Source organism: Oryx dammah, unplaced genomic scaffold, assembly GCF_014754425.2.
Source record: "Oryx dammah isolate SB20612 unplaced genomic scaffold, SCBI_Odam_1.1 HiC_scaffold_23, whole genome shotgun sequence".
Lineage (NCBI taxonomy): Eukaryota > Metazoa > Chordata > Mammalia > Artiodactyla > Bovidae > Oryx > Oryx dammah.
The window spans coordinates 70848076-70873734 of NW_024070207.1; the positions used below are offsets into that span (position 1 = coordinate 70848076).

Below are 25659 nucleotides of genomic sequence, written 5' to 3' on the forward strand. Positions count from 1 at the left end.
GGGAGACCTTTGAGCATCTGCTGTGCCAAGTAACAGAAAAAGACCAGCCATGGAGGACCAGCCTTTGAATGCCAGCTTCCAGAGACTAGAAAAATACTCTAACATTGCCATAGCTCCTGCACCTGAGGCCACCAGCATCCCTGCATACTTGGTGCTGCCAAGGTCCCTGCAATCCAAGCAGCTGCACCACCTCCATGCTCAATCCTCACTGAGGCAGAGCTGCCAGAGGCTAGAAAAAACCTTAATAGTACCATATCTCCTGTGCAGACGGTTGCTGGCTCCCCTAGGTACATGGCTCTGCCAGGGTCTCCATGATCCAAAAAGCCACACCACTCCCACACTTGATCCCTATTGGGGCAGAGCTCCCAGAGGCTAAAAAACCCTAAGAGCACCATATTTCCTGCTTCCCTGGCTGTCAGCCCCTTGTTTACCTGGCGCTGACAGGATGCCTGCAATCCAAACAGCTGTGCCACCTCTATACCTTGTCCTCACTGGGGCAGACCTAGGTCCTCCAGGGCAGTCTTAGGAGCAAACTCCTGTGGGTGACTCACATGCAGAAGTGGAAATAAAACTACAGTTGAACCCTAGGGACAGTGTGGCTAAAGAAGAGGATCAAAAACTTCCCCACAACTGTACAAGCTGGAGATTAAATCCACCTGATAAACTAGGCAGATTCTGTCTGTGGAATATATAAAAGGGCAAAGAGAGTTCCCATAAAGGAAAATGCGTTAGTTCTGACACCTGTGGACATTGGAGGCAAGAACATGCAGGAAAAGAGCCAGATTAGAGTCTGAGCAGCACCCACAGCAGGTGCAGAGACCAGCCCAGTATTGAAAGGCATCCTAGGGAGGTGGAGGCAGACTGTGACTCACAATGAGGGAAAGGATGCTGACAGCTGAGATCCAAGAAAAATATTTATTATTATTTGTATCTTTTGATTTGTTCTATAATTGGTTCTGGATTTTGTCCTCTTCTTTTTTTATTCTCTGTTGCTGTGGTTATTGATTTTATTATTACTACTAACTCCATTTAAGCTTTTGAGAACTTTTCTTTTAAATCACATTTTTTGTTTCTTTTATATACTTCTACCTCTGCATTGACATTGTGTTATTCTGTGAGCTTTTCTTTTCCTTTCTTAAATTTTGTTCTGGTTTTGGTTTTTGTTTTTCTTATTGTTCTTTTCTGGCTGTAGTTATTATCTTTCTTACATATTTCTATTTAACTTTGCTTTTCTATTTTTTTCTTTTCTTTCTTTATTTCACCATGTTTGTTAGTTTGTTTTCTTTGCTTTGCTTTATTCTCCAATTGGCACTCTATGTTAGTTTTGTTTTCCAGTTTGTGTTTTAGTTAGTGTTATTTTTAATTGCTGAATATCAATTTTGGTTTCCTTTGCTCATCAGGTCAATTTCTCATATCATCTTTTCTTTGGATTGTTTTGGTTTTGTTTGTGTGTGTGTATGGGTGTGTGTGTATGTTCCTTCATTTTTATCATTTGTCTGATTTTGTATTTACCATTTGTCTGGGGTTCATCTTTTGTTTGTTGAATTGGTTTGCTTTGGGGTTTTGTGTGCTTATTTTAATCCCCTTAGTGCCATTACCAACTGTGGAATCTCGGTTCCCTGGCCAGAGATCAGGCCTGAGCCCTTGGAGTGGAAGCATTGAGTCCAGGACCCTAGACTGCCAGAGAACTCCTAACCTTATATTCATGAAAACTCTCACAAAGGCCTCTACCTGTATCCCAGACCTGGTGTCACCCAACTACCAACAGCACCCAGTGCAAGACGCCTCACAGAAACAATAAACAAGACAACAACAACAACAACAAACAATCATCAATAGACAGGCTTCCCACAGACACCCAAAGCATATCGTGTCACACAGCCCTGCCCATCAGAGGGGGAAAAAACTCAACTCTCCCATCAGAATGCAGACATGCGTCCTTCCCAACACAAAGCCTACACAAACCACTGGACCAATCTTACCCACCAAGGGCAGAAACTGAAAGGAAGAATGAATATGACCCTAAAGCCTGGGAAAAGGAGACCTCAAACACAGTAAGTTAGAAAAAAAAGTGAAAAGACAGAGAAATATTGTGCAAATGAAGGAACAAGGTAAAAACTCACAGGACCAAATAAATGAAGAGGAAATAGACAAACTATCTGAAAAACAATTCAGAATAAAAATGATACAAAATCTCAAAAATAGATTGGAGAAAATGCAAGAATCAAATAACACATTTAACAAGGACCTAGAAGAAATAATGAATAAGCAAACAGAGTTGAACAACACAATTACTGAAATTAAAAGTACTCTAAAGGAATCAGTAGCAGAAAAACTGAGGCAGAAGAATGAATAAATGAGTTGGAAGATAGAATGGTGGAAACAAATGCTAAAGAGCAGAATAAAGGAAAAAGAATGAAAAGAATTGAGGATAGTCTCAGAGACCTCTGGGACAATACTAAAGCCACCAACATTTGATTTATATGGGTCCCAGAAGAAGAAAAAGGAAGGGTCTAAGAAAAATTTTGAAGAGCTTATAGGAAAAAACTTCCCTAACATGGGAAAGGAAATAGTCAACCAACTCCAGGAAGTACAGAGAGTTCCATACATGGTAAACCCAAGGAGAAACATGCCGAGACACATATTACTCAAACTAACAAAGATTAAACACAAAGAAAGAATATTAAAAGCAGCAAGGGAAAAGCAACAAGTAACATACAAGGGAAATCCTGTATGATTAACAGCTGATCTTTCAGCAGAAACTCTGCAGGCCAGGAAGGAAGGTTAGGATATATTTATGTACTAAAAGGGTAAAATTTACAACAAAGATTACTCTACCTGGCAAGGATTTCACTCAGAATTGATGGAGAAATCAAAAGCATTACAGGCAAGCAAAAATTACAAGAACTTAACACCATAAAACCAGCTTACAACAAATGTTAAAGGGACTTCTATAGACAGGAAACACAAGAGAAGGGAAAGACTTACAAAAACAGATTCAAAACAATTAAGACAATGCCAATAGGAGCATATATATATCAATAATTACTTTAAATGTAAATGCACCAAAAGATGCAATCTGGTTGAATGGATACAAAACAAGACCTATATATATGCTGTCTACAAGACACCGACTTCAGACCTAGAGACACATACAGACTGAAAGTGAGAGATGGAAAAAGATATTCCACACAAACGGAAATCAAAAGAAAGCTGGAGTAGCAATTGTCATCTCAGACAAAATAGACAACTATAAAAATATTACAAGAGATAAGGAAGGACACTACATAATTATCAAGGGATCAATCCAAGAAGAAGACATAACAAGTGTAAATATTTATATACTTAACATAGGAGAACATCAATACATAAGGCAAACAATAACAGATATAAAAGGGGAAATTGGCAGTTACACAATAATGGTAGGGGACTTTAACACTCCACTTACACCAATGGATGGATCATCAAAAAGAAAATTAATAAGGACCTAATTTATATCTTCAAGACATTCTCTCCAAATGCAGAAGACAATTGCTTCTCAAGTGCACATGGAACATTCTCCAGGATAGACTACTTCTTGGCTCACAAATGAAGCCTCAGTAAATTTAAGAAAATTAAAATCATATCAAGCATCTTTTCTGATCACAATGCTATGAGACTAGATATCAATTATAGGGGGGAAAAGTGTTAGGAAAAAAAACACAAAAACATGGAGATAAAACAATATGTTTCTAAATAATGAACAGGTTATTGATGAAATAAAAAGGGAAATAAAAAAAAATTCCTAGAATAAATGACAACAAAAACACAATGACCCAAACCCTATGGGATGTAGCAAAAGCAGTTCTAAAAGGAGTTTATAGCAATACAATCCTCGGAGAAGGCAATGGCACCCCACTCCAGTACTCTTGCCTGGAAAATCCCATGGACAGAGGAGCCTGGAAGGCTGCAGTCCAGTTCAAATTACTTTTGAACAAAAAATATTTACCACCCCTTAATTATTCCAATATCCTCCTACACAGCAAATTTCGTCTCTTCATCATTCTGATTGCTTTAATATCTACATTGATGTGTTTCTACTATGTACCTTTATATACTAGTCTGGTCAACCCTTTGGATCTCAAATGTGAGTAATTAATTGACTTTTTAAAAATCACAGCAAATTCTGATATATTCCTAAAAATAAATAAAAGTTGGGTAAATAAAGAGGGAGTGATCAACTGCATAAAATGCTGCTGATAGGTCAAGTAAGATGGGAAATGAGAATTGGCCACAAGATTTAACACATTTTTTTAATGGATGAGAGGAAGTCTTCCAACAGAGGGAACAGTGTATGTAACTGTGAGAGAATATACAGTGATTTTAGGCAACTGCAAATAATTCAAGATAACTAAAGCTTAGGGATATAGCAGAAACTAGAGAGCAACATAGCTGGATGGATACACACAGGCCAGATCACAATGTCAGCCTAAAAATTTTGGATTTATGGCTCAGAGGTTAAAACGTCTGCCTGCAATGCAGGAGACCTGGGTTCGATCCCTGGGTCGGGAAGATGCCCTGGAGAAGGAAATGGCAACCCACTCCAGTATTCTTGCCTGGAGAATCCCATGGATGGAGGAGCCTGGTGGGCTACAGTCCATGGGGTCACAAAGAGTCGGACACGACTGAGCGACTTCACATTCACTTTTCATGTTAAAGGTTATAAGAATTGACAGGATAATTTTAAATTGGGGAGTAACACAGACAAACATTTTTAAAATCAATATGAAATCAGTATGAAAAATGGAAAACAAATCTGAAGGCAAGGAGATCAGTTAAGGGGCTATTACTATAGCCCAGGGAGAAACTAAGACAATGGCAGTGGGATCAAAATGAGAGGATGGAGCAGATAATTAGGAATTAGTAGGACTTGGTGGTGATTTTAAAATTCAGGAAGGAGGTATTAGAGAGAGGAATGAGTCAAGGATGATTTAGGTTCTGGCTAGGTTCTGGACTTAGGTTCTGGACAAGTAGTTTAGGCTAACCATTCACAGAGAGAACACTGGACAAAGAGTAAGTTTGGCAGTAAAAAAAAAAAATCACACACAAAGAAGTGCAGAAAGCTACCTAGTATCTTGGACCTATACACTGTATCACATATACTTTCTCATTTAATCTTGTTAATTAGGGGAGAAGCAGGCTCATAGAGATTAAGTAATTTAGCCAAGCTTACACAGCCAGGATGTGAGAGTGTAGACTAGAACCCAAGCTCACTGTTCTCCCACTTCTTCAAAGCTACTGTGCCAAAGATTTTGAGGCAAGGAGAAGGAGCACTTTAAAAATGAGTAAAGGTGAGCAAGTGGAAAAAGAAGGGGGTTCTCAGCTTTTGAGAGCTGGTTTCCCAAATATCTTTTTCTTTAAGTCTTCCTGGATGGATGATAGAGACAATAAAAATGTTTATCAGCAACACATTTGGTTCATTAAATTGAATAATATATAATGTAAAGTAAGAAAGACAACAACTTGGTATTTTTTCCACAGCCTCTCAGTGTCTTCTTGGCTTATTTTCATCATCCTAAGGTTGTCCCCAATAACTATTGATGAACACAGGAATAGTGCTGAATGGCCCAGGCTCTAGTAGTTCTCGCAGTCTACAGAGGAAGATAAACACATAATTATAATACAAAGTAACCATAAAATCTAGAGACAGAATTTTAAATATAAACTTTATCTTGGAATAATTTCAGATTCACAGAAGAGCTGTTTCAAAGATAGCACAGAGAACTATTAGACATCATTAGCACATAAAATGATAACATTTTATACCACATCTATCAAAATTGAGAAAATGACATTCATACATTACTATTACTATTACTAAACCCTAGACTTTGGATTTCACCAGCTTTTCATTTATATCACTTTTCTGTTCTAGGAGCCAATCTGGTGTTCCTTGTTGCACTTTCAGTTGTCATGATTCTTTAGCTTCCTCTGATCTGTGGTAGTTCTGACTTTCCTAGTTCTTCTGAAAACATAAATATTTTAAAACATTACATATAATATACAGTAAGTCCCTTACATACAGATGAGTTCATTCCAAAAGTGTGTTCATAAGTCCAATTTGTTCATAAGTCCAACAAGCTTAGCCTGGGTACCCAACTACACAATTGGCTATATAGCACCATTCTGTAGTAGGTTTATACTTTTCTCACAAATAACACATAAAAAACAGATACAAAAAGAAAACATTTTAAATCTTACAGTGCAGTATCCTTTGGCATTGTACACATACTATACAGTAATACAGTACAACAGCTGACATATATGGACTGACACCATGTGAACAGGCAAGGAGAGCTACTGACTGGAGAAGGGAGAGGAGGTGGGAGATGGTAGAGAGCTAAAGGATCATCAGCAATAGGGTATGGAGGGCAAGCTGCAATTTCACACACACCTGACATTAATGCCACAGGTTCTGGTTCCTTACTGGTTTCAATTCTATTTACCCTCTTGAAGAAAAAAAATGATCCAGTGATGTCTGGGTAGTAGCTCTTGTTTTCTTGTCATAGATGACACAGTAGCACTGGATAGCATTCTGAACAGCTGCTACAACATTTGTGTGCATTCTATGTTCAGGTCCTATGCCTCAAAAACTAATAGTGCCTCCTCAAGTAAAGAAAATCCCCTTGCCATTTCCTGTATCATGAATCTCTTTGTTTCTTCAATTACTTCTTCCTCTTGTCTCTCTCTATCATTTCTCTGGGCCTTCAATTCGATCAATTCTTCATTAGTAAGCTCCTCATGTTGAACAGCAAGGAGTTCAATGAAGTCATCTTCTTGCAGATTTAGCTTCAGCTTCTCACTGAGAGTCATTAAGTTGCTGAAGCCCTCTTTGGATTCCTCATCCACCTTCTCAAATCCACAAAAATCATAAAAAAAAAGAATGTGGACAAAGATTCTTTCAAACCCCATTCATGGTGATGGCCATAATCTCACACCAAGCAAAAATAGCCTTGCATATGTTATAGTCCTTCAAAAATTGTTTCAAGGTTGTTTCTGATTTGTCATTCACCTTTACTGCCTGATGAAAAGTGTGACCTAAATAATATTTCTTGAAAGTTGCTCTGACTCCCTGGTCCATAGGTTGGATGAGTGACATAGTATTTGGTGGCAGATGCACTACTTTGACATTGGGATGAAAGTTGCCCATGAATGGGGGTATGGCCCAGAGCACTGTTGTGCAGCAAAAAGAATGTTGAACGAGATGTCCTTCTCCACGCAATATTTCTCTACCTGTGGGATAAAGTTGTGGAAAAATCAGTCCTGGAAAATGGCCTGTGTAACCCAGGCTTTCAGGTTACTCTTCCACACAACAGGAAGAGAGCCCTTGGCTATGTTTTTAAGGGCTCTTGGGTACTCTGAATGATAAACTAAGAGAGGCTTTAGCTTCATGTCACCAGAAGCATTGCCACCAAACAACAGCCTGGCATCAACTTTTCCTCCTTACTGATATGACTTTGATCTGGCATCCTCTTCCAGTACAGTTTTGTCTCACCCACATTAAAAACCTGCTTAGAATCCCACTGCTGGGCCTATACCCTGAGGAAACCAGAATTGAAAAAGATGCATGTACCCCAGTGTTCACTGCACCACTATTTACAATATCTTGATAAAAGTGAAAGAGGAGAATGAAAAAGTTGACTTAAAGCTCAACATTCAGAAAACAAAGATCATGGCATCTGGTCCCATCACTTCATGGAAAATAGATGGGGAAACAGTGTCAGACTTTATTTTTTGGGCTCCAAAATCACTGCAGATGGTGACTGCAGCCATGAAATTAAAAGACGCTTAGTCTTTGGAAGAAAAGTTATGACCAGCCTAGATAGCATATTTAAAAGCAGAGACATTACTTTGCCAACAAAGGTCCGTCTAGTCAAGGCTATGGTTTTTCCAGTGGTCATGTATGGATGTGAGAGTTGGACTGTGAAGAAAGCTGAGTGCCGAAGAATGGATGCTTTTGAACTGTGGTGTTGGAGAAGACTCTTGAGAGTCCCTTGGACTGCAAGGAGATCCAACCAGTCCATTCTGAAGGAGATCAGTCCTGGGTGTTCTTTGGAAGGAATGATGCTAAAGCTGAAACTCCAGTACTTTGGCCACCACATGCAAAAAGTTGACTCATTGGAAAAGACCCTGATGCTGGGAGGGATTGGGGGCAGGAGGAGAAGGGGACGACAGAGGATGAGATGGCTGGATGGCATCACTGACTCGATGGACGTGAGTTTGAGTGAATTCCGGGAGTTGGTGATGGACAGGGAGGCCTGGTGTGGTGCAATTCATGGGGTCACAAAGAGTTGGACATGACTGAGCGACTGAACTGAACTGAGGACATGGAAGCAACCTAGATGTCCACTGACTGACAGATGAATGGATAAGGAAGTTGTGGTACATATACACAATGGAATATTACTTAGCTTATAAAAAGGAATGCATTTGAGTCAGTTCTAATAAACTGGATGAACCTGGAGCCTATTATACAGAGTGAAGTAAGTCAGAAAGACAAATACTGTATATTAACAAATACACATGGAATTTAGAAAGATAGTACTGATGATCCTACAGGAAGGACAGCAAAGGAGACACAGACATAAAGAACAGACTTTTGGACTCAGTAGGATAAGGCAAGGGTGGGATGATTTGAGCGAATAGCATTGAAACATGTGCATTACCATATGTAAAATAGAGGACCAGTGCGAGTTCAATGCCTGAAGCAGGGCACCCAAAGCTGGTGCTCTGTGACAACCTAGAGGGATAGGGTGGGGAAGGCAGTTGGAGGGGGGTTCAGGATGTAGGTGACACATATATACTTATGGCCAATTCATGTTGCTGTATGGCAAAAATCATCACAATATTGTAAAATAATTATCTTCCAATTAAAATTAATTAATTTTAAACAAACTGCTTGAGGAAATATGCACCTTCATAAATAATTTCTCAGTGTTTCAGGAAATTCCAGGGCAGCTACCATATCTGCATTCACTGCCTCACCACTTACTTTTATGTTATGAAGGCTGACTCTGGCCTTGAACCAATGAAACCAGCCCTCTGATTCTTCACTGTTTCTTCTTCAAGTCTTCATAAAGGCTTTTAGCTTTCTCTTGAATCAGCATTAAGCTGACCAGGACTTAACACTGATGCTGATCCTGCATCCACACACTGAGAAATTTCTCCATCTCCTCTATCACTTTCTCATGCTTCTTCAATATTAATGTCGACGTTATTGGCATAGCAGACTTCAAATGTTCCATGATCTGGTCCTTGTTCTTTAGAATCATGCTGATGGTTGAACAATTCATGTTATAAGAATGAGCGATGTCTATCATCTTTTTGCCTCGGTCCCCTCTTTCAGTTATTTTCACTTATTTCCATTGCTTGGCACTTCTTAGCAGTACCAGCTACATCACCACTGCTTTCACACTTGCTTCTGGACATCCTGGGCCTGAACTAAAGATACTATACTACTATACCCTACACAGGAAAAGAATCAGACATGACTGAGCAACTGAGCACACAGTACTCTAAACAGTGCTGCACAGTAAAGTACACAAAAGCACAACCACTGGTAGAAGATGTTGTGACAATGTACACCAGGCACCTGAACCAACTTATGGTGATTGGACATGTGAAGGCATGTTAGCATCTTTGAAAATTTGCAATTTGAAGGTTCATATGTAGAGGGCTTACTGTATAGCATATTTCATATACATATATTTTACAGATTGAACCCTCTTGATTACCTTTTGCTGAGACGTGCTAAAGGCCCAAGCTTATTCAGTGAAAATCAAAGATGTGAAACATCAGAGGAAATGCATCAAAGATCCACTGTGCAAAGATTGCTGCATAGGTTCCAATTGCACTGTGTCCACAGCAATTTTGCACAGTGCATTGAGCTGTGTATTGCCAATAGGGAATAAATATTGAACACATCATGTATTGTAATGTAATTATTATGAGTATTTACCCATGTCTCTGAATTTTATTGCAACTCTGTACAAAGTAGTAATTTGTAAATTTAACATCATCCCAATAAAAATATAGACAGTTAACTGTTTAATTAGGCAATCTAATTATAACTTCATATGGAGGACTTCCCTGGTAGTTCAGTGGTTAAGAATCTACCTGCCAATGGAGGGGACAGGGGTTCGATCTCTCATGGAGGAAGATATCATATGCTGTGGGGCAACTAAGCCATGCATCACAACTGCTGAGCCCACGCACGATAACTACTGAAGCCTGCAAGCCTAGAGCTGAAGCTCCACAACAAGGGAAGCCACTGCAATGAGAAACCTTCACACCACCATGAACATTAGCCCCTGATCGTTTCAACTAGTGAAAGTCTATGTGTAGCAACAAAGACCCAGTGCAGTCAAAATAAAAATAAAATAAGTTCATATGGAAAAATAAGTAAGCAAAAATAAGCAGGAAATTCTAATAAAGAAGAATAGTGAGAGTTAGTTTTCAGTTCAGTTCAGTTCAGTCACTCAGTCGTGTCCGACTCTTTGCAACCCCAGGTCTCCCTGTCCATCACCATCTCTCAGAGTTCACCCAAACTCACGTCCATCGAGTCGGTGATGCCATCCAGCCATCTCATCCTCTGTTGTCCCCTTTTCCTCCTGCCCCCAATCCCTCCCAGCATCAGAGTCTTTTCCAATGAGTCAACTTTTTGCATGTGGTGGCCAAAGTACTGGAGTTTCAGCTTTAGCATCATTCGTCTTACCAGATATTAAAATATTTTAAACTTTCAATAGTTATAAACAAACGGTACTGCCACATAAATAGACATACAGACCAATTTAAAAGCAGAAAGTTCATCAGTTCAGTTCAGTCACTCAGTCATGTCTGACCCTTGGTGATCCCGTGGTCTGCAGCACACCAGGCTTCCCTGTCCATCACCAACTCCCAGAGCTTGCTCAGACTCACGTCCATCGTTTTGGTGATGCCATCCAATCACCTCATCCTCTGTCCTGCCTTTATCTTTCCCAGCATCAGGGTCTTTTCTAATGAATGAGTTTTTTGCATCAGGTGGCCAAAGGATTGGATCTTCAGCTTCAGCATCAGTCTTTCCAATGATTATTCAGGATTGATTTCCTTTAGGATTGACTGGTTTGATCTCCTTGCAGTCCAAGGGACTCTCAAGAGTCTTCTCCACCACCAAAGTTCAAAAGCATCAATTCTTCGGCGCTCAGCTTTCTTTATAGTCCAAATCTCACATCCATACAAGACTATTGGAAAAACCAGAGCTTTGACTATATGGACCTTGTTGGCAAAGTAGTGTCTGTACTTTTAAAAAAACTGTCTAGGTTGGTTATAGCTTTTCTTCCAAGGAGCAAGCGTCTTTAAATTTCATGGCTGCAGTCATCATCTGCAGTGATATTGGAGCCCAAGAAAATAAAGTCTGTCACTGTTTCCACTGTTTCTCCATCTATTTGCCACGAAGTGATGGAACCAAATGCCATGATCTTAGTTGTTTGGATGTTGAGTTTTAAGTAGGTTTTTTCCCTCTCCTCTTTCACTTTCATCAAGAGGCTGTTTAGTTCCTCTTCACTTCCTGCCATAAGGATGGTGACATCTGCATATCTGAGGTTATTATATTTCTCCTTGCAATCTTGATTCCAGCCTGTGCTTCATCCAGCCTGACATTTCACTTGATGTACTCTGCATAGAAGTTAAATAGGCAGGGTGACAATATACAGTCTTGACGTACTCCTTTCTCAATTTGGAACCAGTTCGTTGTTCCACGTTCAGTTCTAACTGCTGCTTCTTGACCTGCATACAGATTTATCTGGAGATATGTAAGGTGGTCTGGTATTCCCCTCTCTTGAAGAATTTTCCACAGTTTGTTGTGAGCCACAAAGTCAAAGACTTGAGCATAGTCAATGAAGCAGAAGTAGATGTTTTTCTGGAATTCTCTTCCTTTCTCTATAATCCAATGTATATTGGCAATTTGATCTCTGGTTCTTTTGCCTTTTCTAAATCCAGCTTGAACATCTGGAAGTTCTCAGTTCACAAACTGTTGAACTCTGACTTGGAGAATTTTGAGCATTACTAGCATGTGAAATGAGTGCAATTGTGCAGTAGTTTGAATATTCTTTAGCTTTGCCTTTCTTTGGGATTGGAATGAAAACTGACCTTTTCCAGTCCTGTGGCCACTTTTGAGTTTTCCATATTTGCTGGCATATTGAGTGCAGCACTTTTGCAGCATCATCTTTTAGGATTTAAAATAGCTTCGCTGAAATTCCATCACCTCCACTAGCTTTGTTCATCGTGATGCTTCCTAAGGCCCACTTGACCTGGCTCTAGGTAAGTGATCGCACCATCATGGTTATCTGGGTCATGAAGATCTTTTTGTATAATTCTTCTGTGTATTCTTGCCACCTCTTAATCTCTGCTTCTGTTAGGACCATATCATTTCTGTCCTTTATTGGGCACATCTTTACGTGAAATGTTCCCTTGGTATCTTTAATTTTCTTGAAGAGATCTCTAGTCTTTCCCATTCTATTGTTTTCCTCTATTTCTTTGCACTGATCACTTTGGAAGGCTTTCTTATCTCTCCTCGCTACTCTTTGGAACTCTGCATCTGGATGGGTATAGCTTTCCTTTTCTCCTTTGCCTTTTGCTTCTCTTCCATTCTCAGCTATTTGTAAGGCCTCCTCAGACAATCATTTTACCTTTTTGCATTTCTTTTTCTTGGAGATGGTTTTGATCACCACCTCCTGTACAACGTTACAAACCTCTCTCCATAGTTCTTCAGTGATTCTGTCTATCAGATCTAATCTCTTGAATCTATTTGTCTCTTCCACTATATAATCGTAAGGGATTTGATTTAGGTCATACCTGAGTGGTCTAGTGGTTTTCTCTATTTTCTTCAATTTAAACCAGTAGACCACTCAGGTATGACCTAAATCAAATCCCTTAGGATTATAAGTGACAAACAGACAGTTCATAAGTAGAAACAAAGAAATATTGAAATTTAGGATCTGATAAAAATGATATGTTAAATTAGTATAGAAAAGATAGACTATATATTAATAATTAATGGTTGGGACCATCAGGTAGCCATCTGAAAAAGTAAAATAGTTTTATACTTAACAGTGTACACCAGGGCAAACTGCAAATGAAAAAATGATTTGAACCTAAAAAGTTAAATAATAAAAGAGCACTAGAAGAAAACTTGGGAGAATCTCTTTATAACTTTGGAGTTTCAAGGAAAGCCTTTCTATGATTCAAGATCTAAATGCCATAGAAGATACCCTTGCATCTGATAAAACACCAACAACCCAATAGAACATGGGGAAAATTCATTAACAGACATATAACAGGAAAGAAAATATAAATAGCCATCAAAGATTCTTGTCCTGTCTTATATAAGAAATGCAAAATATAATTACTAAGATTTGTAATCACCCTCACAATTGGGAACACACATTATTAGCAACGTGTGGGAAATTATACACTCTCATACATTTCTTATGGGAATGCAAAGTGATACTGCCCTAATAAAAGGCTATTTGTCTACATCTATTGAAACAAAAAGTACATTTTTCATTGAATCAGCAATCCAACTTCTCAGTGTTTACCAATATACCTGAATATATATAAAATAAAATATGTACAAGATCATTAATTTCATCTTTTTATAATAGCAAAAGATTGGAAACAATCCAAGTATCTATCAACAGGGTACTGATTAAATAAGTTAAGGATCAATCTCACAAGGGGATATTATGACATACAAAAGAATGAGGAAGATCTGTGTGCACTGATATGGAAAGATATTCAAGATAAGTGAAGAAAATAAAGGTGCCAAACAGAATATGTAGTATGCTATACTATGTAAGAAGGAGATAAAATAAGAGTATATATTCATAGTTACATAGAGAAACTCTGGAAAATATATATCTATTGAGATTAACTGACTGGGGAAATAGGATGAATGGAAAAGATAGGAGAGAGGTAGGATCAAGAATTTTCACTTATTGTTGTTTGGGTTTTGAATCATACGAGTGCATTACTTATTCAAGAAATGGCAAACTACAATTACAGATAAATATAAAATTCCAGATAATAATAACAAGATGAAAAAAAAAGTTTCTTCACTGGGTCAGCAAAGCAAGCTATAAACTTTGTCATGTTTCAAAGAACAGAAATACCAAATTATTTTGGATATGTTAAAACATTTTATAGTTAAATGTACACATGAAAAATTAAGAGCAGGGACTTCGCTGGTGGTCCAGGGGTTAATAATCTGCCTGCTAATGCAGGGTACACTAGTTAGACCCCTGTTCTGGGAAGATACCACATGCTTCAAGGCAACTAAGCCCATATACCACAACTGCTGAAAGCTTGTATGCCCTAGGGCCCATGCTCTTCAACAAGAGAAGCCACCACAATGAGAAGCCTGTGTACCACAGCAAAGAGTAGCTCCGACTTGCCACTACCAGAGAAAGCCCATGCACAGCAACAAAGACCAAGCACAGCCAAAAATAAATAAAATTTTTAAAATTAAAGGCAGCTACTAAAAGAATATATACACATACAATAGTTTCTAAGCCATCACAGGAAACAAAAAGGAATACAAAAAGAGTTATCAATCCAATAGTAGGAAAACAGTAAAAAAAAAAAAAGTGGCAAAAAGAAAATACAAAACAAAATGGTGGAAACAACTCTGCACATATGACAATCATAATACATTTAAACAGGTATAATTAACCAATTAAAAATCAGGTTTTCAAAGTGAATGAGACACACACAAGGCTATTTCTTGCAGCATTATTTACAATATGAAAAGACTAGAAACAATCCAAATGGTCCATCAATAGAGGGCTGGTACACTTACAAAATGAAGTACTGTACTACAAAGCTTGAAAAAGAACTAAGAATATCTCTGTATATTCTGATGGAGTGATCTACAAGAAATAATATTCCTTTTTTAAAAAAAGCAAGATGGAAAAATGTATGCATAATATGATACCACCCACATAAGAAAGGAAGAGACAGAAATACCTATATATATACTTCTTCATATAAAAGGGAAAGATAAACCATAAAATAAAGAAATTGTTCACCCAAAAGGAGTAGAAAGGGATAGCATAAAGACACAGGGATTAAAACTAGACTTCTTTGAGTATACTACTCTGTTTCATAGATTTGACTTTGAAACCATGTAAATATGTTAGAAAATTGCTAAATTATTTTTTCTTAGAAAAAAGCAGCCCCTAAAAATCAAAAGCAAAATGAAACAAATGAATCTGTGTATCCAAATGGTGACATAATAATAGAAAGGGACTTTAAAACACAGGAACATTAATGTATATCCTTAACAAGATATATCTTAAGATAAAGACAAAAATATCTACAAAAGAGTCAAAAACTCTTTGTAAGCAATTGTATTTTTGGTGGTATGGTACTGGTATTGTTATTCTGAAACTGTGACCTGTATACTGTAGAATAAAGCAAATAAATTATTATATTATTGTTTTGAGAATGAAGATATTTATTGTGGGAGAAGGGAGATATAGATTATTGAGGAGCAGTAAAAATCCTCTAGTTCTGAATTTAAATTTGAAGGATCATAATGTCCAGGGCCCATATTTTTATTTCCAGATACTGTTGCACATCAAAAAGAACAAGACTTCTGAAAAGAATGGTTGATTTCTAGTTTGAGAAAGGAAATATACAAGTAGAACCTCCAATACCTTGAATTCTCAGAAAAGAAGGAGGTTATCACAGACCACTAGGGTTGTGTCAAAAGGACATGGGAACTAAAGATGGGACAATCTTAGCATCAGTAAGGAGAATAACTGTAATGGATTAAAATATATCAAGTGTTTTAATCCATGTTATTGTTGTTCACTCACTAAGTTGTGTCTCACTCTTTGTGATCCCATGGACTGTGGCCCACCAGGCCCCTCTGTCCATGGGATTTCCCAGGCAAGAATACTGCAGTGGGTTGCCATTTCCTTCTCCAGGGGATCTTCCCAGACCAGGAACTGAACCTGCATCTCCTGCACTGGCAGGCAGATTCTTTACCCCTGAGCCAACTGGGAAGCCCATTTAAATCCATATGTTTATGATAATATGAAAAAAAAGGTCACATTTGAAAAATGATAAATAATAAACTATTTATTCTGAAAGCTGATAAATAAAGGTATTTATCCTGCCTCTCCTATTCAAACTGTAACACTAGTCACCAAATAGTAGATGAGGGGAAGTTTCTTTTTATAAAAGAATTTCAGCTAATAAATGAATATGGAATGATAGAATATCTCTATTTTGCAACTCTTAATGAATAAATGGATTTAACCATAGAGAGACAGCCAAACATTATGTGTCTCCTGATGGGAGAACTCCATGTGAGAGGTCTAGCCAAGAAAACTGAACTTAAATCTGATTAACCTCTAGAGTGAAGCACTAATCTGTAGGAAATACAGAAGACAGAGAATATATTTTAAAAACACCATGGGAATGTAATCATGTAGAGAAACTCTACAAGACAACTAGGTTTCTTCAACAAATCACAGGGAAAAAGGAGAGATAAGAGGGAAAAACCTATGTGCTTAAAAGAGAATCAAACACCTAAGAGACACATAAACCAAATGCAATGCATGGACCTTATTTGGATCCTGATTAATTTTCTCTCTCCCTCCCTCCCTCTCTCTCTCTCTCTCTCTCTGTCTCACACACACACACACACATTTATGAAACAGTTGAGAATTTGAAGAAAGAAAGGATATTTGACGATATTAAGGAGTTGTAATTTTAAGTATAATAATGGCACTGTGGTTATTTTGAATAAAGCCTTCATATCTTTTACAAGTATATAATATTTATGGAAGAAAGTATATGAATCTGAGATTTGCTTCAGAATATTATGAGAGAAAGAGAAGATGGGAGTATATGTGACAGAAACAAGATTAACTATTAGTTGATAATTGTTGAATACAGGCGGTGGGTTTTATTGTATTATACATTCCTTTTTTGTAATAAAATGCTTTAAAATTTTGTCCATTAGGTCACAGAGGTATACAAAATTAAAGATATAATCAATCAATAAAGCTAAGAGCTGACTCTGGGAAAGAATAATAAAATGGACAAACTTCTGGGCCTACTCATTATATAAAAAAGAGAGAAGACACAAATAAAGTAAATCAGGAGTGCAAAGGTAGTTAATGATTCAGATTTAGAAGACTAAAAAGTCAAAAGCAAAGTTTCACACAACTTTCTACTAATAAGGTTTGACTCCCAAAAGATACTTGGCAATATCTGTAGAGTGGTTGTCACAACCTAGGCGGTGATGTGAGGCAGGGGTGTTGGGCAGGGGGAGCACTACTGACATCTAAAGGCCAGGAATGCTGCTAAACATACAAAATGTAGAAGACAGCCCCCACAACCAAGAATCATCCAGCCCCAAATGTCAACAGTGCCAAGAGAAACCCTGACTTGGATTAAATTGGCAAGCTTCTAGGAAAGTATTAATTATCAACACTGACTGAAGAAGAAATTGAAATCTTTTCAGAAATCTACCTGTTTCCAAAAGTCACCAAGTCACCAAGTTCTGCCAGATGAGTTCTACCAAGACTTCAAGGAACACATGCTTTTCTTTCACATAAACAGTTTTAGAGAACAGGAAAGGTGGGAAATTACCAAATTCATTTCACAAACAAGCAAAATCTGGTTGCTGAAACCAAACAAGAACACTATAAAAATAAAAGATTATAGGCTGATATAATTTAAAAACAAAAGTGCAGAAATCCTAGAAATACATTAGTAAATTGAATCTAGTGCATATTATAAGAATAGTTTGTCATGACAAACTGTGGTTTACCTTATGAATAAAAATATGGATCACCAAAAGGAAATCTATTGATGTAATTCACACATCAACCAAGTAGAGGAATAAACTACATAACTTTTTCAATACATGCAGGAAAAGCAGCCAATGAAATCCAACTTTCATTCATAAGAATATTAATGATAAAATTCTAGGAAACCAAAGAGAGAAATTATTTTAAAGAGATAAATCGTATCTTCCAGAAACCTACTGCAGATATACTTAATGGTGAAATATTAGAATCAGTCCATTAAAGTCGGGAACAAGAAATGATAACCACCATCCCCACTACTAAGCCCTAATAAGGCCTCTTGAAGGAAGTCGCCATTAGCTCCACTACAGAGCCACTGGGTGGGCGATACATAAAGTGGAGAACAATTATACAAAAGAAGTTCTCATGCTTTTGTTAAAATTCTAGGCCCCACAACAGACTTCCCAATCTGGGGATCAGACAAAGGGACTGAGTATCCCCAGGGAATCTGACTTTGAAGTCAGCGGGATTTGATTACAAAACTTTCACAGGACTGAGGAAACAGAGACTCTTGGAGGGCACAAATAAAACCTTGGGTGCACCAGGACCCAGGAGAAAGGAGCAGTGACCCCACAAGAGACTGAGACAGACTTGCCCATGAGTGTCCAGGAGTCTCCAGCAGAGGGATGGGTCAACAGTGGCCTGCCATGGAGTCAGGGGCACTGACTACAACAGTCCTGGGAGCTGCAGCATGCTGGAATAAGTCCTTTGGAAGGAGGTTGCCATTAGTGCCATTACCCCACCATAGTTTAGCCTCAGGCCATACTATAGGGAGGGAACACAGCCCCACCCACCAGCAAAAAATTGGATTAAAGACTTACTGAGCATGGCCTTGTCAACCAGAACAAGACCCAATTTTCTCAACAGCCAATCCCTCCCATTATGAAGCTTCCACAAGCCTCTTAAGCTCCTCTATCAGAAGGCAGACAGAATGAAAGCCACAATCAGAAAACTAAACAAACTGATCACATGAACCACAACCTTGTCTAATTCAATGAAACTATGAACCATGCCATGTAAGGCTACCCAAGATGGACAGGTTATGGTGTTCTAACAAAATGTGATCCACTAGAGAAGGGAATGGCAAACCACATCAGCATTCTTGCCTTGATAACTCCATGAACAGAATGAAAAGGCAAAGCAAAAAATTATGACACTGAAAGATGAACCACCACCACCACCAGAGGTCTGTAACATTGTACATGAGGCAGTGATCAAAACTATACCCAAGAAAAAGAAAGTCAAAATGGTTGTCTGTGGAGGCCTTACAAATAGCTGAGAAAAGAATAGAATCAAAAGGCAAAGGAGAAAAGGAAAGATATACCCATCTGAATACAGCATTCCAGAGAACAGCAAGGAGAGATAAGAAAGCCTTTTTCAATGAACAATGCAAAGAAATAGAGGAAAACAATAGAATGAGAAAGACTAGAGATTTCTTCAAGAAAATTAGAGATACCAAGGGAACATTTCATGGAAAGATGGGCTCAATAAAGGACAGAAATGGTATAGACCTAACAGAAGCAGAGGAGATTAAGAAGAGGTGGCAAGAATACAGAACTATACAAAAAAGATCTTAATGACCTGGATAACTGCAATGGTGTGATCACTCACCTAAAGCCAGACATCCTGGAATGTGAAGTCAAGTGGGCCTTAGAAAGCATCACTATGAACAAAGCTAGCAGAGGTGATGGAATTTCAGGTGAGCTATTTCAAATCCTAAAAGATGATGTTGTGAAAGTGCTGCACTCAATATGCCAGTAAGTTTGGAAAACTCAGTGGTGGCCACAGGACTGGAAAAGGTCAGTTTTCATTCCAATCCCAAAGAAAGGCAATGCCAAAGAATGCTCAAACTACCACACAACTGCACTCATTTCACATGCTAGCAAAGTAATGCTCAAAATCCTTCAAGCTAGGCTTCAACAGTATGTGAACTGAGAACTTCCAGATGTACAAGCTGGATTTAGAAAAGACAGAGGAACCAGAGGCCAAATTGCCAACATCTGTTGGATCATAGAAAAAGCTAGAGAATTAAAAAAATAAATCTTCTGTTTCATTGACTATACTAAAGCCTTTGACTGAGTGGATCACAAGAAACTGTGGAAAATTCTGAAAGAGATGGGAATACCAGACCACCTGACCTGCCTCCTGAGAAATCTGTATGCAGGTCAAGAAGCAACAGGTAGAACCAGACATGAAAAAAATGGGCTGGTTCAAAATTGGGAAAGGAGTACATTAAGGTTGGATATTGTCACCCTGCTTATTTACCTTATATGCAGAGTACATCATGCAAAATTTCGGGCTGGATGAAACACAAGCTGGAATCAAGATTGCCGGGAGAAATATCAATCACCTCAGATATGCAGATGATACCACCCTTATGGCAGAAAGTGAAGAGGAATTAAAGAGCCTCTTGATGAAAGTGAAAGAGGAGAGTGAAATAGCTGGCTTAAAACTCAATATTCAGAAAACTAACATCATGGCATCCGGTCTCATCACTTTATGGCAAATAGATGGAGAAACAATGGAAACAGTGACAGACTTAATTTTCTTGGGCTCCAAAATCACTGCAGATGGTGACTATAGCCATGAAATTAAAAGATATTTGCTTCTTGGAAGAAAATAAATGACAAACCTAGACAGCACATTGAAAACAAAGACATTACTTTGCCTACAAAGGTCCGTATAGTCAAAGCTCTGGTTTTTCCAGTAGTCATGTACCAATGTAAGAACTGGAGAATAAAAGAGGCTGAGTGCTGAAGAATTGGTGCCTTTGAACTGTGGTGCTGGAGAAGACTCTTGAGAGTCCCTTGGACTGCAAAGAGATCAAACCAGTCAATCCTCAAGGAAATCAACCCTGAATATTCACTGGAAGGACTGACACTGAAGCTCCAATACTTAGGCCACCTGATGGGAAGAATGGACTCATTGGAAAAGACCCTGATGCTGGGGAAGATTGAAGGCAGGAGGAGAAGGGAATGACAGAGGATGAGATGGTTGGATGGCATCACTGACTCAATGGACATGAGTTTGAGAAAACTCTAGGAGTTGATGAAGGACAGGGAAGCCTGACATGCTGCAGTTCATGGGGTTGCAAAGAGTCAGACATGACTCGGTGACTTAACAACAACAATCTCCACCATAAGAGTTATAAAGATTTGAAAGATAAATTCACAACTGTTACTATTTGCAAAATATATGACTTTGTATTTAGAAAATCCATAAACATAACCTTTAAACCAGTACACAGAATAAGCTAAGATAGAAAGTAGATTTAAGGTAAACATACAAAATCATTTTCCTATATATGATAATAACTTTTAAAATATAATAGGCAAAAATCTTAATAGCAACAAAAACTATAAACTACTGAAAAATAAGGTTACAAAAAAGTACAAGTCTTTCATGGAGAAAACTATAAAGTTTACTGAAAGAAAGAAAAGGTCTGAATAAATATGCATTGTTTGTAGACATGAAAGCTAAATATTCTCAATATATTCATGCTCCCCAAATGAATCATAAATTCAGTACAATCTCAATAAGTCAGGATTTTTCTTAGAACCTGACCAGTTAATCTAGAGTTCTTAGGAAAGACTAAAGCTCAGGGATAGCCAAGGCATTCAACACTGGTGAAGGAATAGAGAAATAGATTAATGAACAGACTAGTGATCCAGAAACAGACTCTTGGGTACTTGACATAGCCTTTCAACTCAATGAGAAAGGAATACTCATTAAGTAGTATTAGTGCACTTGGCACTAACATTTAGGAAAACATTATAAAATTTCAATCTGAACCCATTTGTAAAAATAAATTATAGAGGAATTAAGAGAGCTATGGATCAAAAGCAAAATAACTACAAAAATTACAATACAATTAGGTACTACAAAAAACAATAATGTGTTGATGATCTTGAGGGCAGGAAAGTTTTATCAGTTTTTTAGTTCTGGCATAACAAATTACCACAAATGGGTGGTTTAAAACAACAGCAATTTATTCTCCTTGTTTGGAAGTCAGAAATCCAATATCAAGATCTCAGCAAGGTTGGTTTATTCTGGAAGCTCTGAAGGAGGAACTGGTCTATGCTTCCCTCCTGGCTTCTTGCGGTCACTAGAAATCCTTGGTAATCCTTGGTTTGTAAACGCATCATTTCCATCTCTGCCTCTGTCTTCACAAGGCCTTCTCCTCCCTATGTGTCTTCTTTTCTTAGAAGGACACGTGTCATTGGATTTAATGCTCAGTAGGAAATTTGAGCATGATCTCATCTCCAGATCGTTAAATACATCTGCAAAGGCCCTTTATCCAAATAAAGGTCTCATTCACAAGTTCTGGGTAAACATATCTTTTGTTGGGCCAATATTTTAAGACAAAAAGGAAGACTCATAAATTTGACTTCATTAAAACTAAAAGCTATATGAATAAAAAGATACCATAAATAATGTTAACAGAATACCACTTATGGGAATACATGTGCCTTATCTCTTTCGGATTTCTTTTTTTAAGTTAAAATACAGAATATGCAGTTTTTTACAAAACAGCACAAATAGAGAAATGGCCAAGTATATGAATAGTTATTATCCAGATGAAATAAAATAAACATAATATCACATAAATTAAATAAGCATAAAAAGATGTTCAATGACATTGCTATTCAGATAAATTGGACCTAAGGTAAGATACCATTTTACATCCATCTGATTGCCCAAAATTAAAATTTAATAATATCTTATATTGGTGAGGATGGGGGAAATGGAGGCTTTCATATACTACTGGTAGATGCAGATCATTTAAATTGCTTTTTGGTTATATCAGAATTTTAAATGCCTATTTCCAAAACACCTGCATGCATTCACAAGAAGACATATATGTATGTTCACTGAAGTATTGTTTTCAAGAACTCTAACCTGGAAGCAAACTGAATGTTCATCAACAGAGGAAGGCCTACATAAACCACGGTATATGAAATAGAGCTCTATGTAATAACATAACTAGATATTCATGACATAACTTTGGATGAATAAGGTATTCTGCAAAACAGTATGTACAATACTATACTGTATTAAAAGAATACACCAAAAATAATATTTTATATGCATTCCTGTGCGTGTGTGTGTGTGTGTAAATCCATAGGGAAAAATCTGAAATGATACAAACCAAACCTATAACAGTGGTTACCTTCGAGGAGGGAGATAAAGAGGACTGTGATTATGGGTGATAAACATGGGGAACCTTATCTGTAATATTTAAATTTTTTTCATAAAGAGTGTGTTTATATTTTTTTAAAAATTTAAAGAGAGTGAATGGGAAACAATAGAAAGAAGGCAGTGTGTGAACTACTTTTTTCAAGAAATTTAATAACAAAAGGTTTATTATTAATAATAAGAGAATAAGCAAATTGGAACATCTACCAGAGGGAAGCTTAAAGTAGACAATTAACATAAAATGGAAAACATTTATAAAATGTGAAGTTGAAAAAAGTTTGGATTTTTGAAAATTAGTATGATTAAAACTTTCAGGTAATATAAGGGAGCAACAATAAAATATTCCCAGGAACTTGAAAATAAATGTTTTTCAAGCATTAAACTATAAGGATTTCCCTGGTGGTCCAGTGGCTAAGACTCTGCACTCTAAATACAGAGGGACTGGGTTTGATCCCTGGTCAGGGAGCTAGATCCCACATGGTACCACTAAGAGCTAATGAAATGAAGTATATAAATAAATATTTTTAACATACAGTGAATCAAATGGAAAAAATCACCTTCTAGAAACATGGCTTCCAGATAAGCAAGACTTGACTATAAATTGATTAGAAGAATATGTCAGTGAACCATGGAAGCACAGAAAAGGGAGAGTCAGCGAAGCCAACATAGACCAGACTTGTTAATTATTAATCTTCATGTGCCTTAGTTTCTCCATCTCTAAAACTAGGTTAATCATAGTATTTAATTCATAGGGTTATTGTATAACACAAAATAGCACTTGTAAGGAGTGAGGCTTATACATTATGAAAGGGAGGAAATGTGGTGGTCAGGCTAATATGCACTGTCACTGTTCTATTAACAATTAGGATCCCGATTTTAACACATCAGTCTCTCATGAGGTAATCGGCATGATCAGCCTCCTGAGTCTGACCTGTTCAGGGACACTGAGATCAAGTTTCCCAGACGGAAAGGCCCACCCTGGAAAGCACCAAGATAATGGTTGAAAGCACCAAGGTAAATGCCATTCAACAAGGCATCTTGGTAACCAGACAGTTACCTTTCTTGGTTACACACTACCTTTGGCTTTTCTAATTTACTCATACTTCTGCAAAACTTGGTGGGGAGGGTGGTCTATGCAGAAAGAATAAAAAGACTAGAAAAAATAAGCTAAATATTAACAGGTGGTTGTGTGAAGGAATTGTGGGTGATTTGCTTTACTTTTCTATACTTTCCAAATTTTCTTTAGTGAACATATATTACTTTAATATTTTAAAAATATTTTTAAGGGATGATGAGGTGAAGAAAAACAGAGGGTAGTAGCTTCAAGGAGACAAGGGTAGAGAAAGGGCTTTTGAAGCGACAGACCAAGAGTAAGATGTCAGGGAGTTAGGACCAGACCAGGGCAGTAGGACCTACCTATTCTTTCTTCCAAAATGAAGTAGCTCTCCCTGGAAAAGGCTTTTTCTTCCCACGTGTACCTGAGCTATGATGTAGCTGTTATTTTCCAGTCACGGGGGGTTTGATTAGTCTGTGAATGCAATGGAAAGTATTTGCTTGAGAATTCTATCACTGCGACTAACTATATCACTGACTGGCGTTGAACCTGAAAGTTCCAGACCTGAGTTCCTGAGCATTTCCTCCCTCCTTCTTCATCATCGTTACCAAATATTTGCTAGTCACCTCCTAGGTGCCTGATTTTACGCTAATTTGGGCATGGGTGAAGGTCGGAGAGAGCTTACTAGGAAAGACTATGTTCCAATATAAAATAAAAATTAAATTTAAAAAAAGATAAACGAAAATGCAAAATCACTGTGGCCTAAGTGAGGTGGCTAGGGAAGGTTAGAATCACAGATTTTCAGAGTTGGACCTGAAAGGTCAATTGGTCTAATTCTCTTAGCCCGCGATTCAAAGAGCAGGTGGTACTTAAGCCTTGACTTTAAAGACTTGCAGGGTCTGGGTCAGGGATCAAGATGTGGAGGTTGGTCAGTAAACAAAGGGAGCAAAAGTCCTGGGGCCGGAACCCTGAGCGGGATGCGGACCGATTACCCTGCGGGCAGTGATCTGCATTACCTACAGGTTTCTTTTCTAGCTTCCCTTTCTGCCTTTATTTTCAGCTGAGTCTGTTGCCTCCGCCTTGTGACTTACTTTCGCATGAGGGAGCCTTCCAAAGCCGTAATACAATCTCCTCCCGCTCCTCTCAGGCCAATTCCCGCCTGGGGCACTCGCTTCCTCAAAGCACACCACTGCCCTCTCCTTCCCCAGCGCGCCGATTCGCCGCTTTCTGAGGAATAAAGTACCTTAGAGAGTTGTTTCTTTTTGGGTTTGGATCGGAGTAAGGAGTTTAATCTGAGCTTTGAGTCAAAAGGATAAAATATAATAAAGACCCGGAAATTCCAATTCTTTAGACCTTGAACGCAAACGATCGTTCTTTCCTTTCAGGTTTGAAGTTACCGTGGGTTTCGAAAGCTAGGCGGGCAGAAAAACAGCCTCCCTGATATCCTGCGTGCGCAGCAAGTGTGGACAACTGAAATAGTCATCTGAGGTGTTTCGAAAATAAACTCATGAT

At 38.0% G+C, this 25659-nt stretch overlaps 1 long non-coding RNA gene across 1 annotated transcript; it reads right to left on the minus strand.

Moving 5' to 3' along the window:
- Positions 1 to 5507: 5507 nt before the first annotated feature.
- On the minus strand, positions 5508 to 25320 carry LOC120881976. The gene is made up of 3 exons (XR_005725400.1): positions 25239 to 25320; positions 24510 to 24621; positions 5508 to 5630 (listed from the first exon to the last, which is right to left on the minus strand). It is a non-coding gene; the product is annotated as an uncharacterized LOC120881976 (long non-coding RNA).
- Positions 25321 to 25659: the final 339 nt, after the last annotated feature.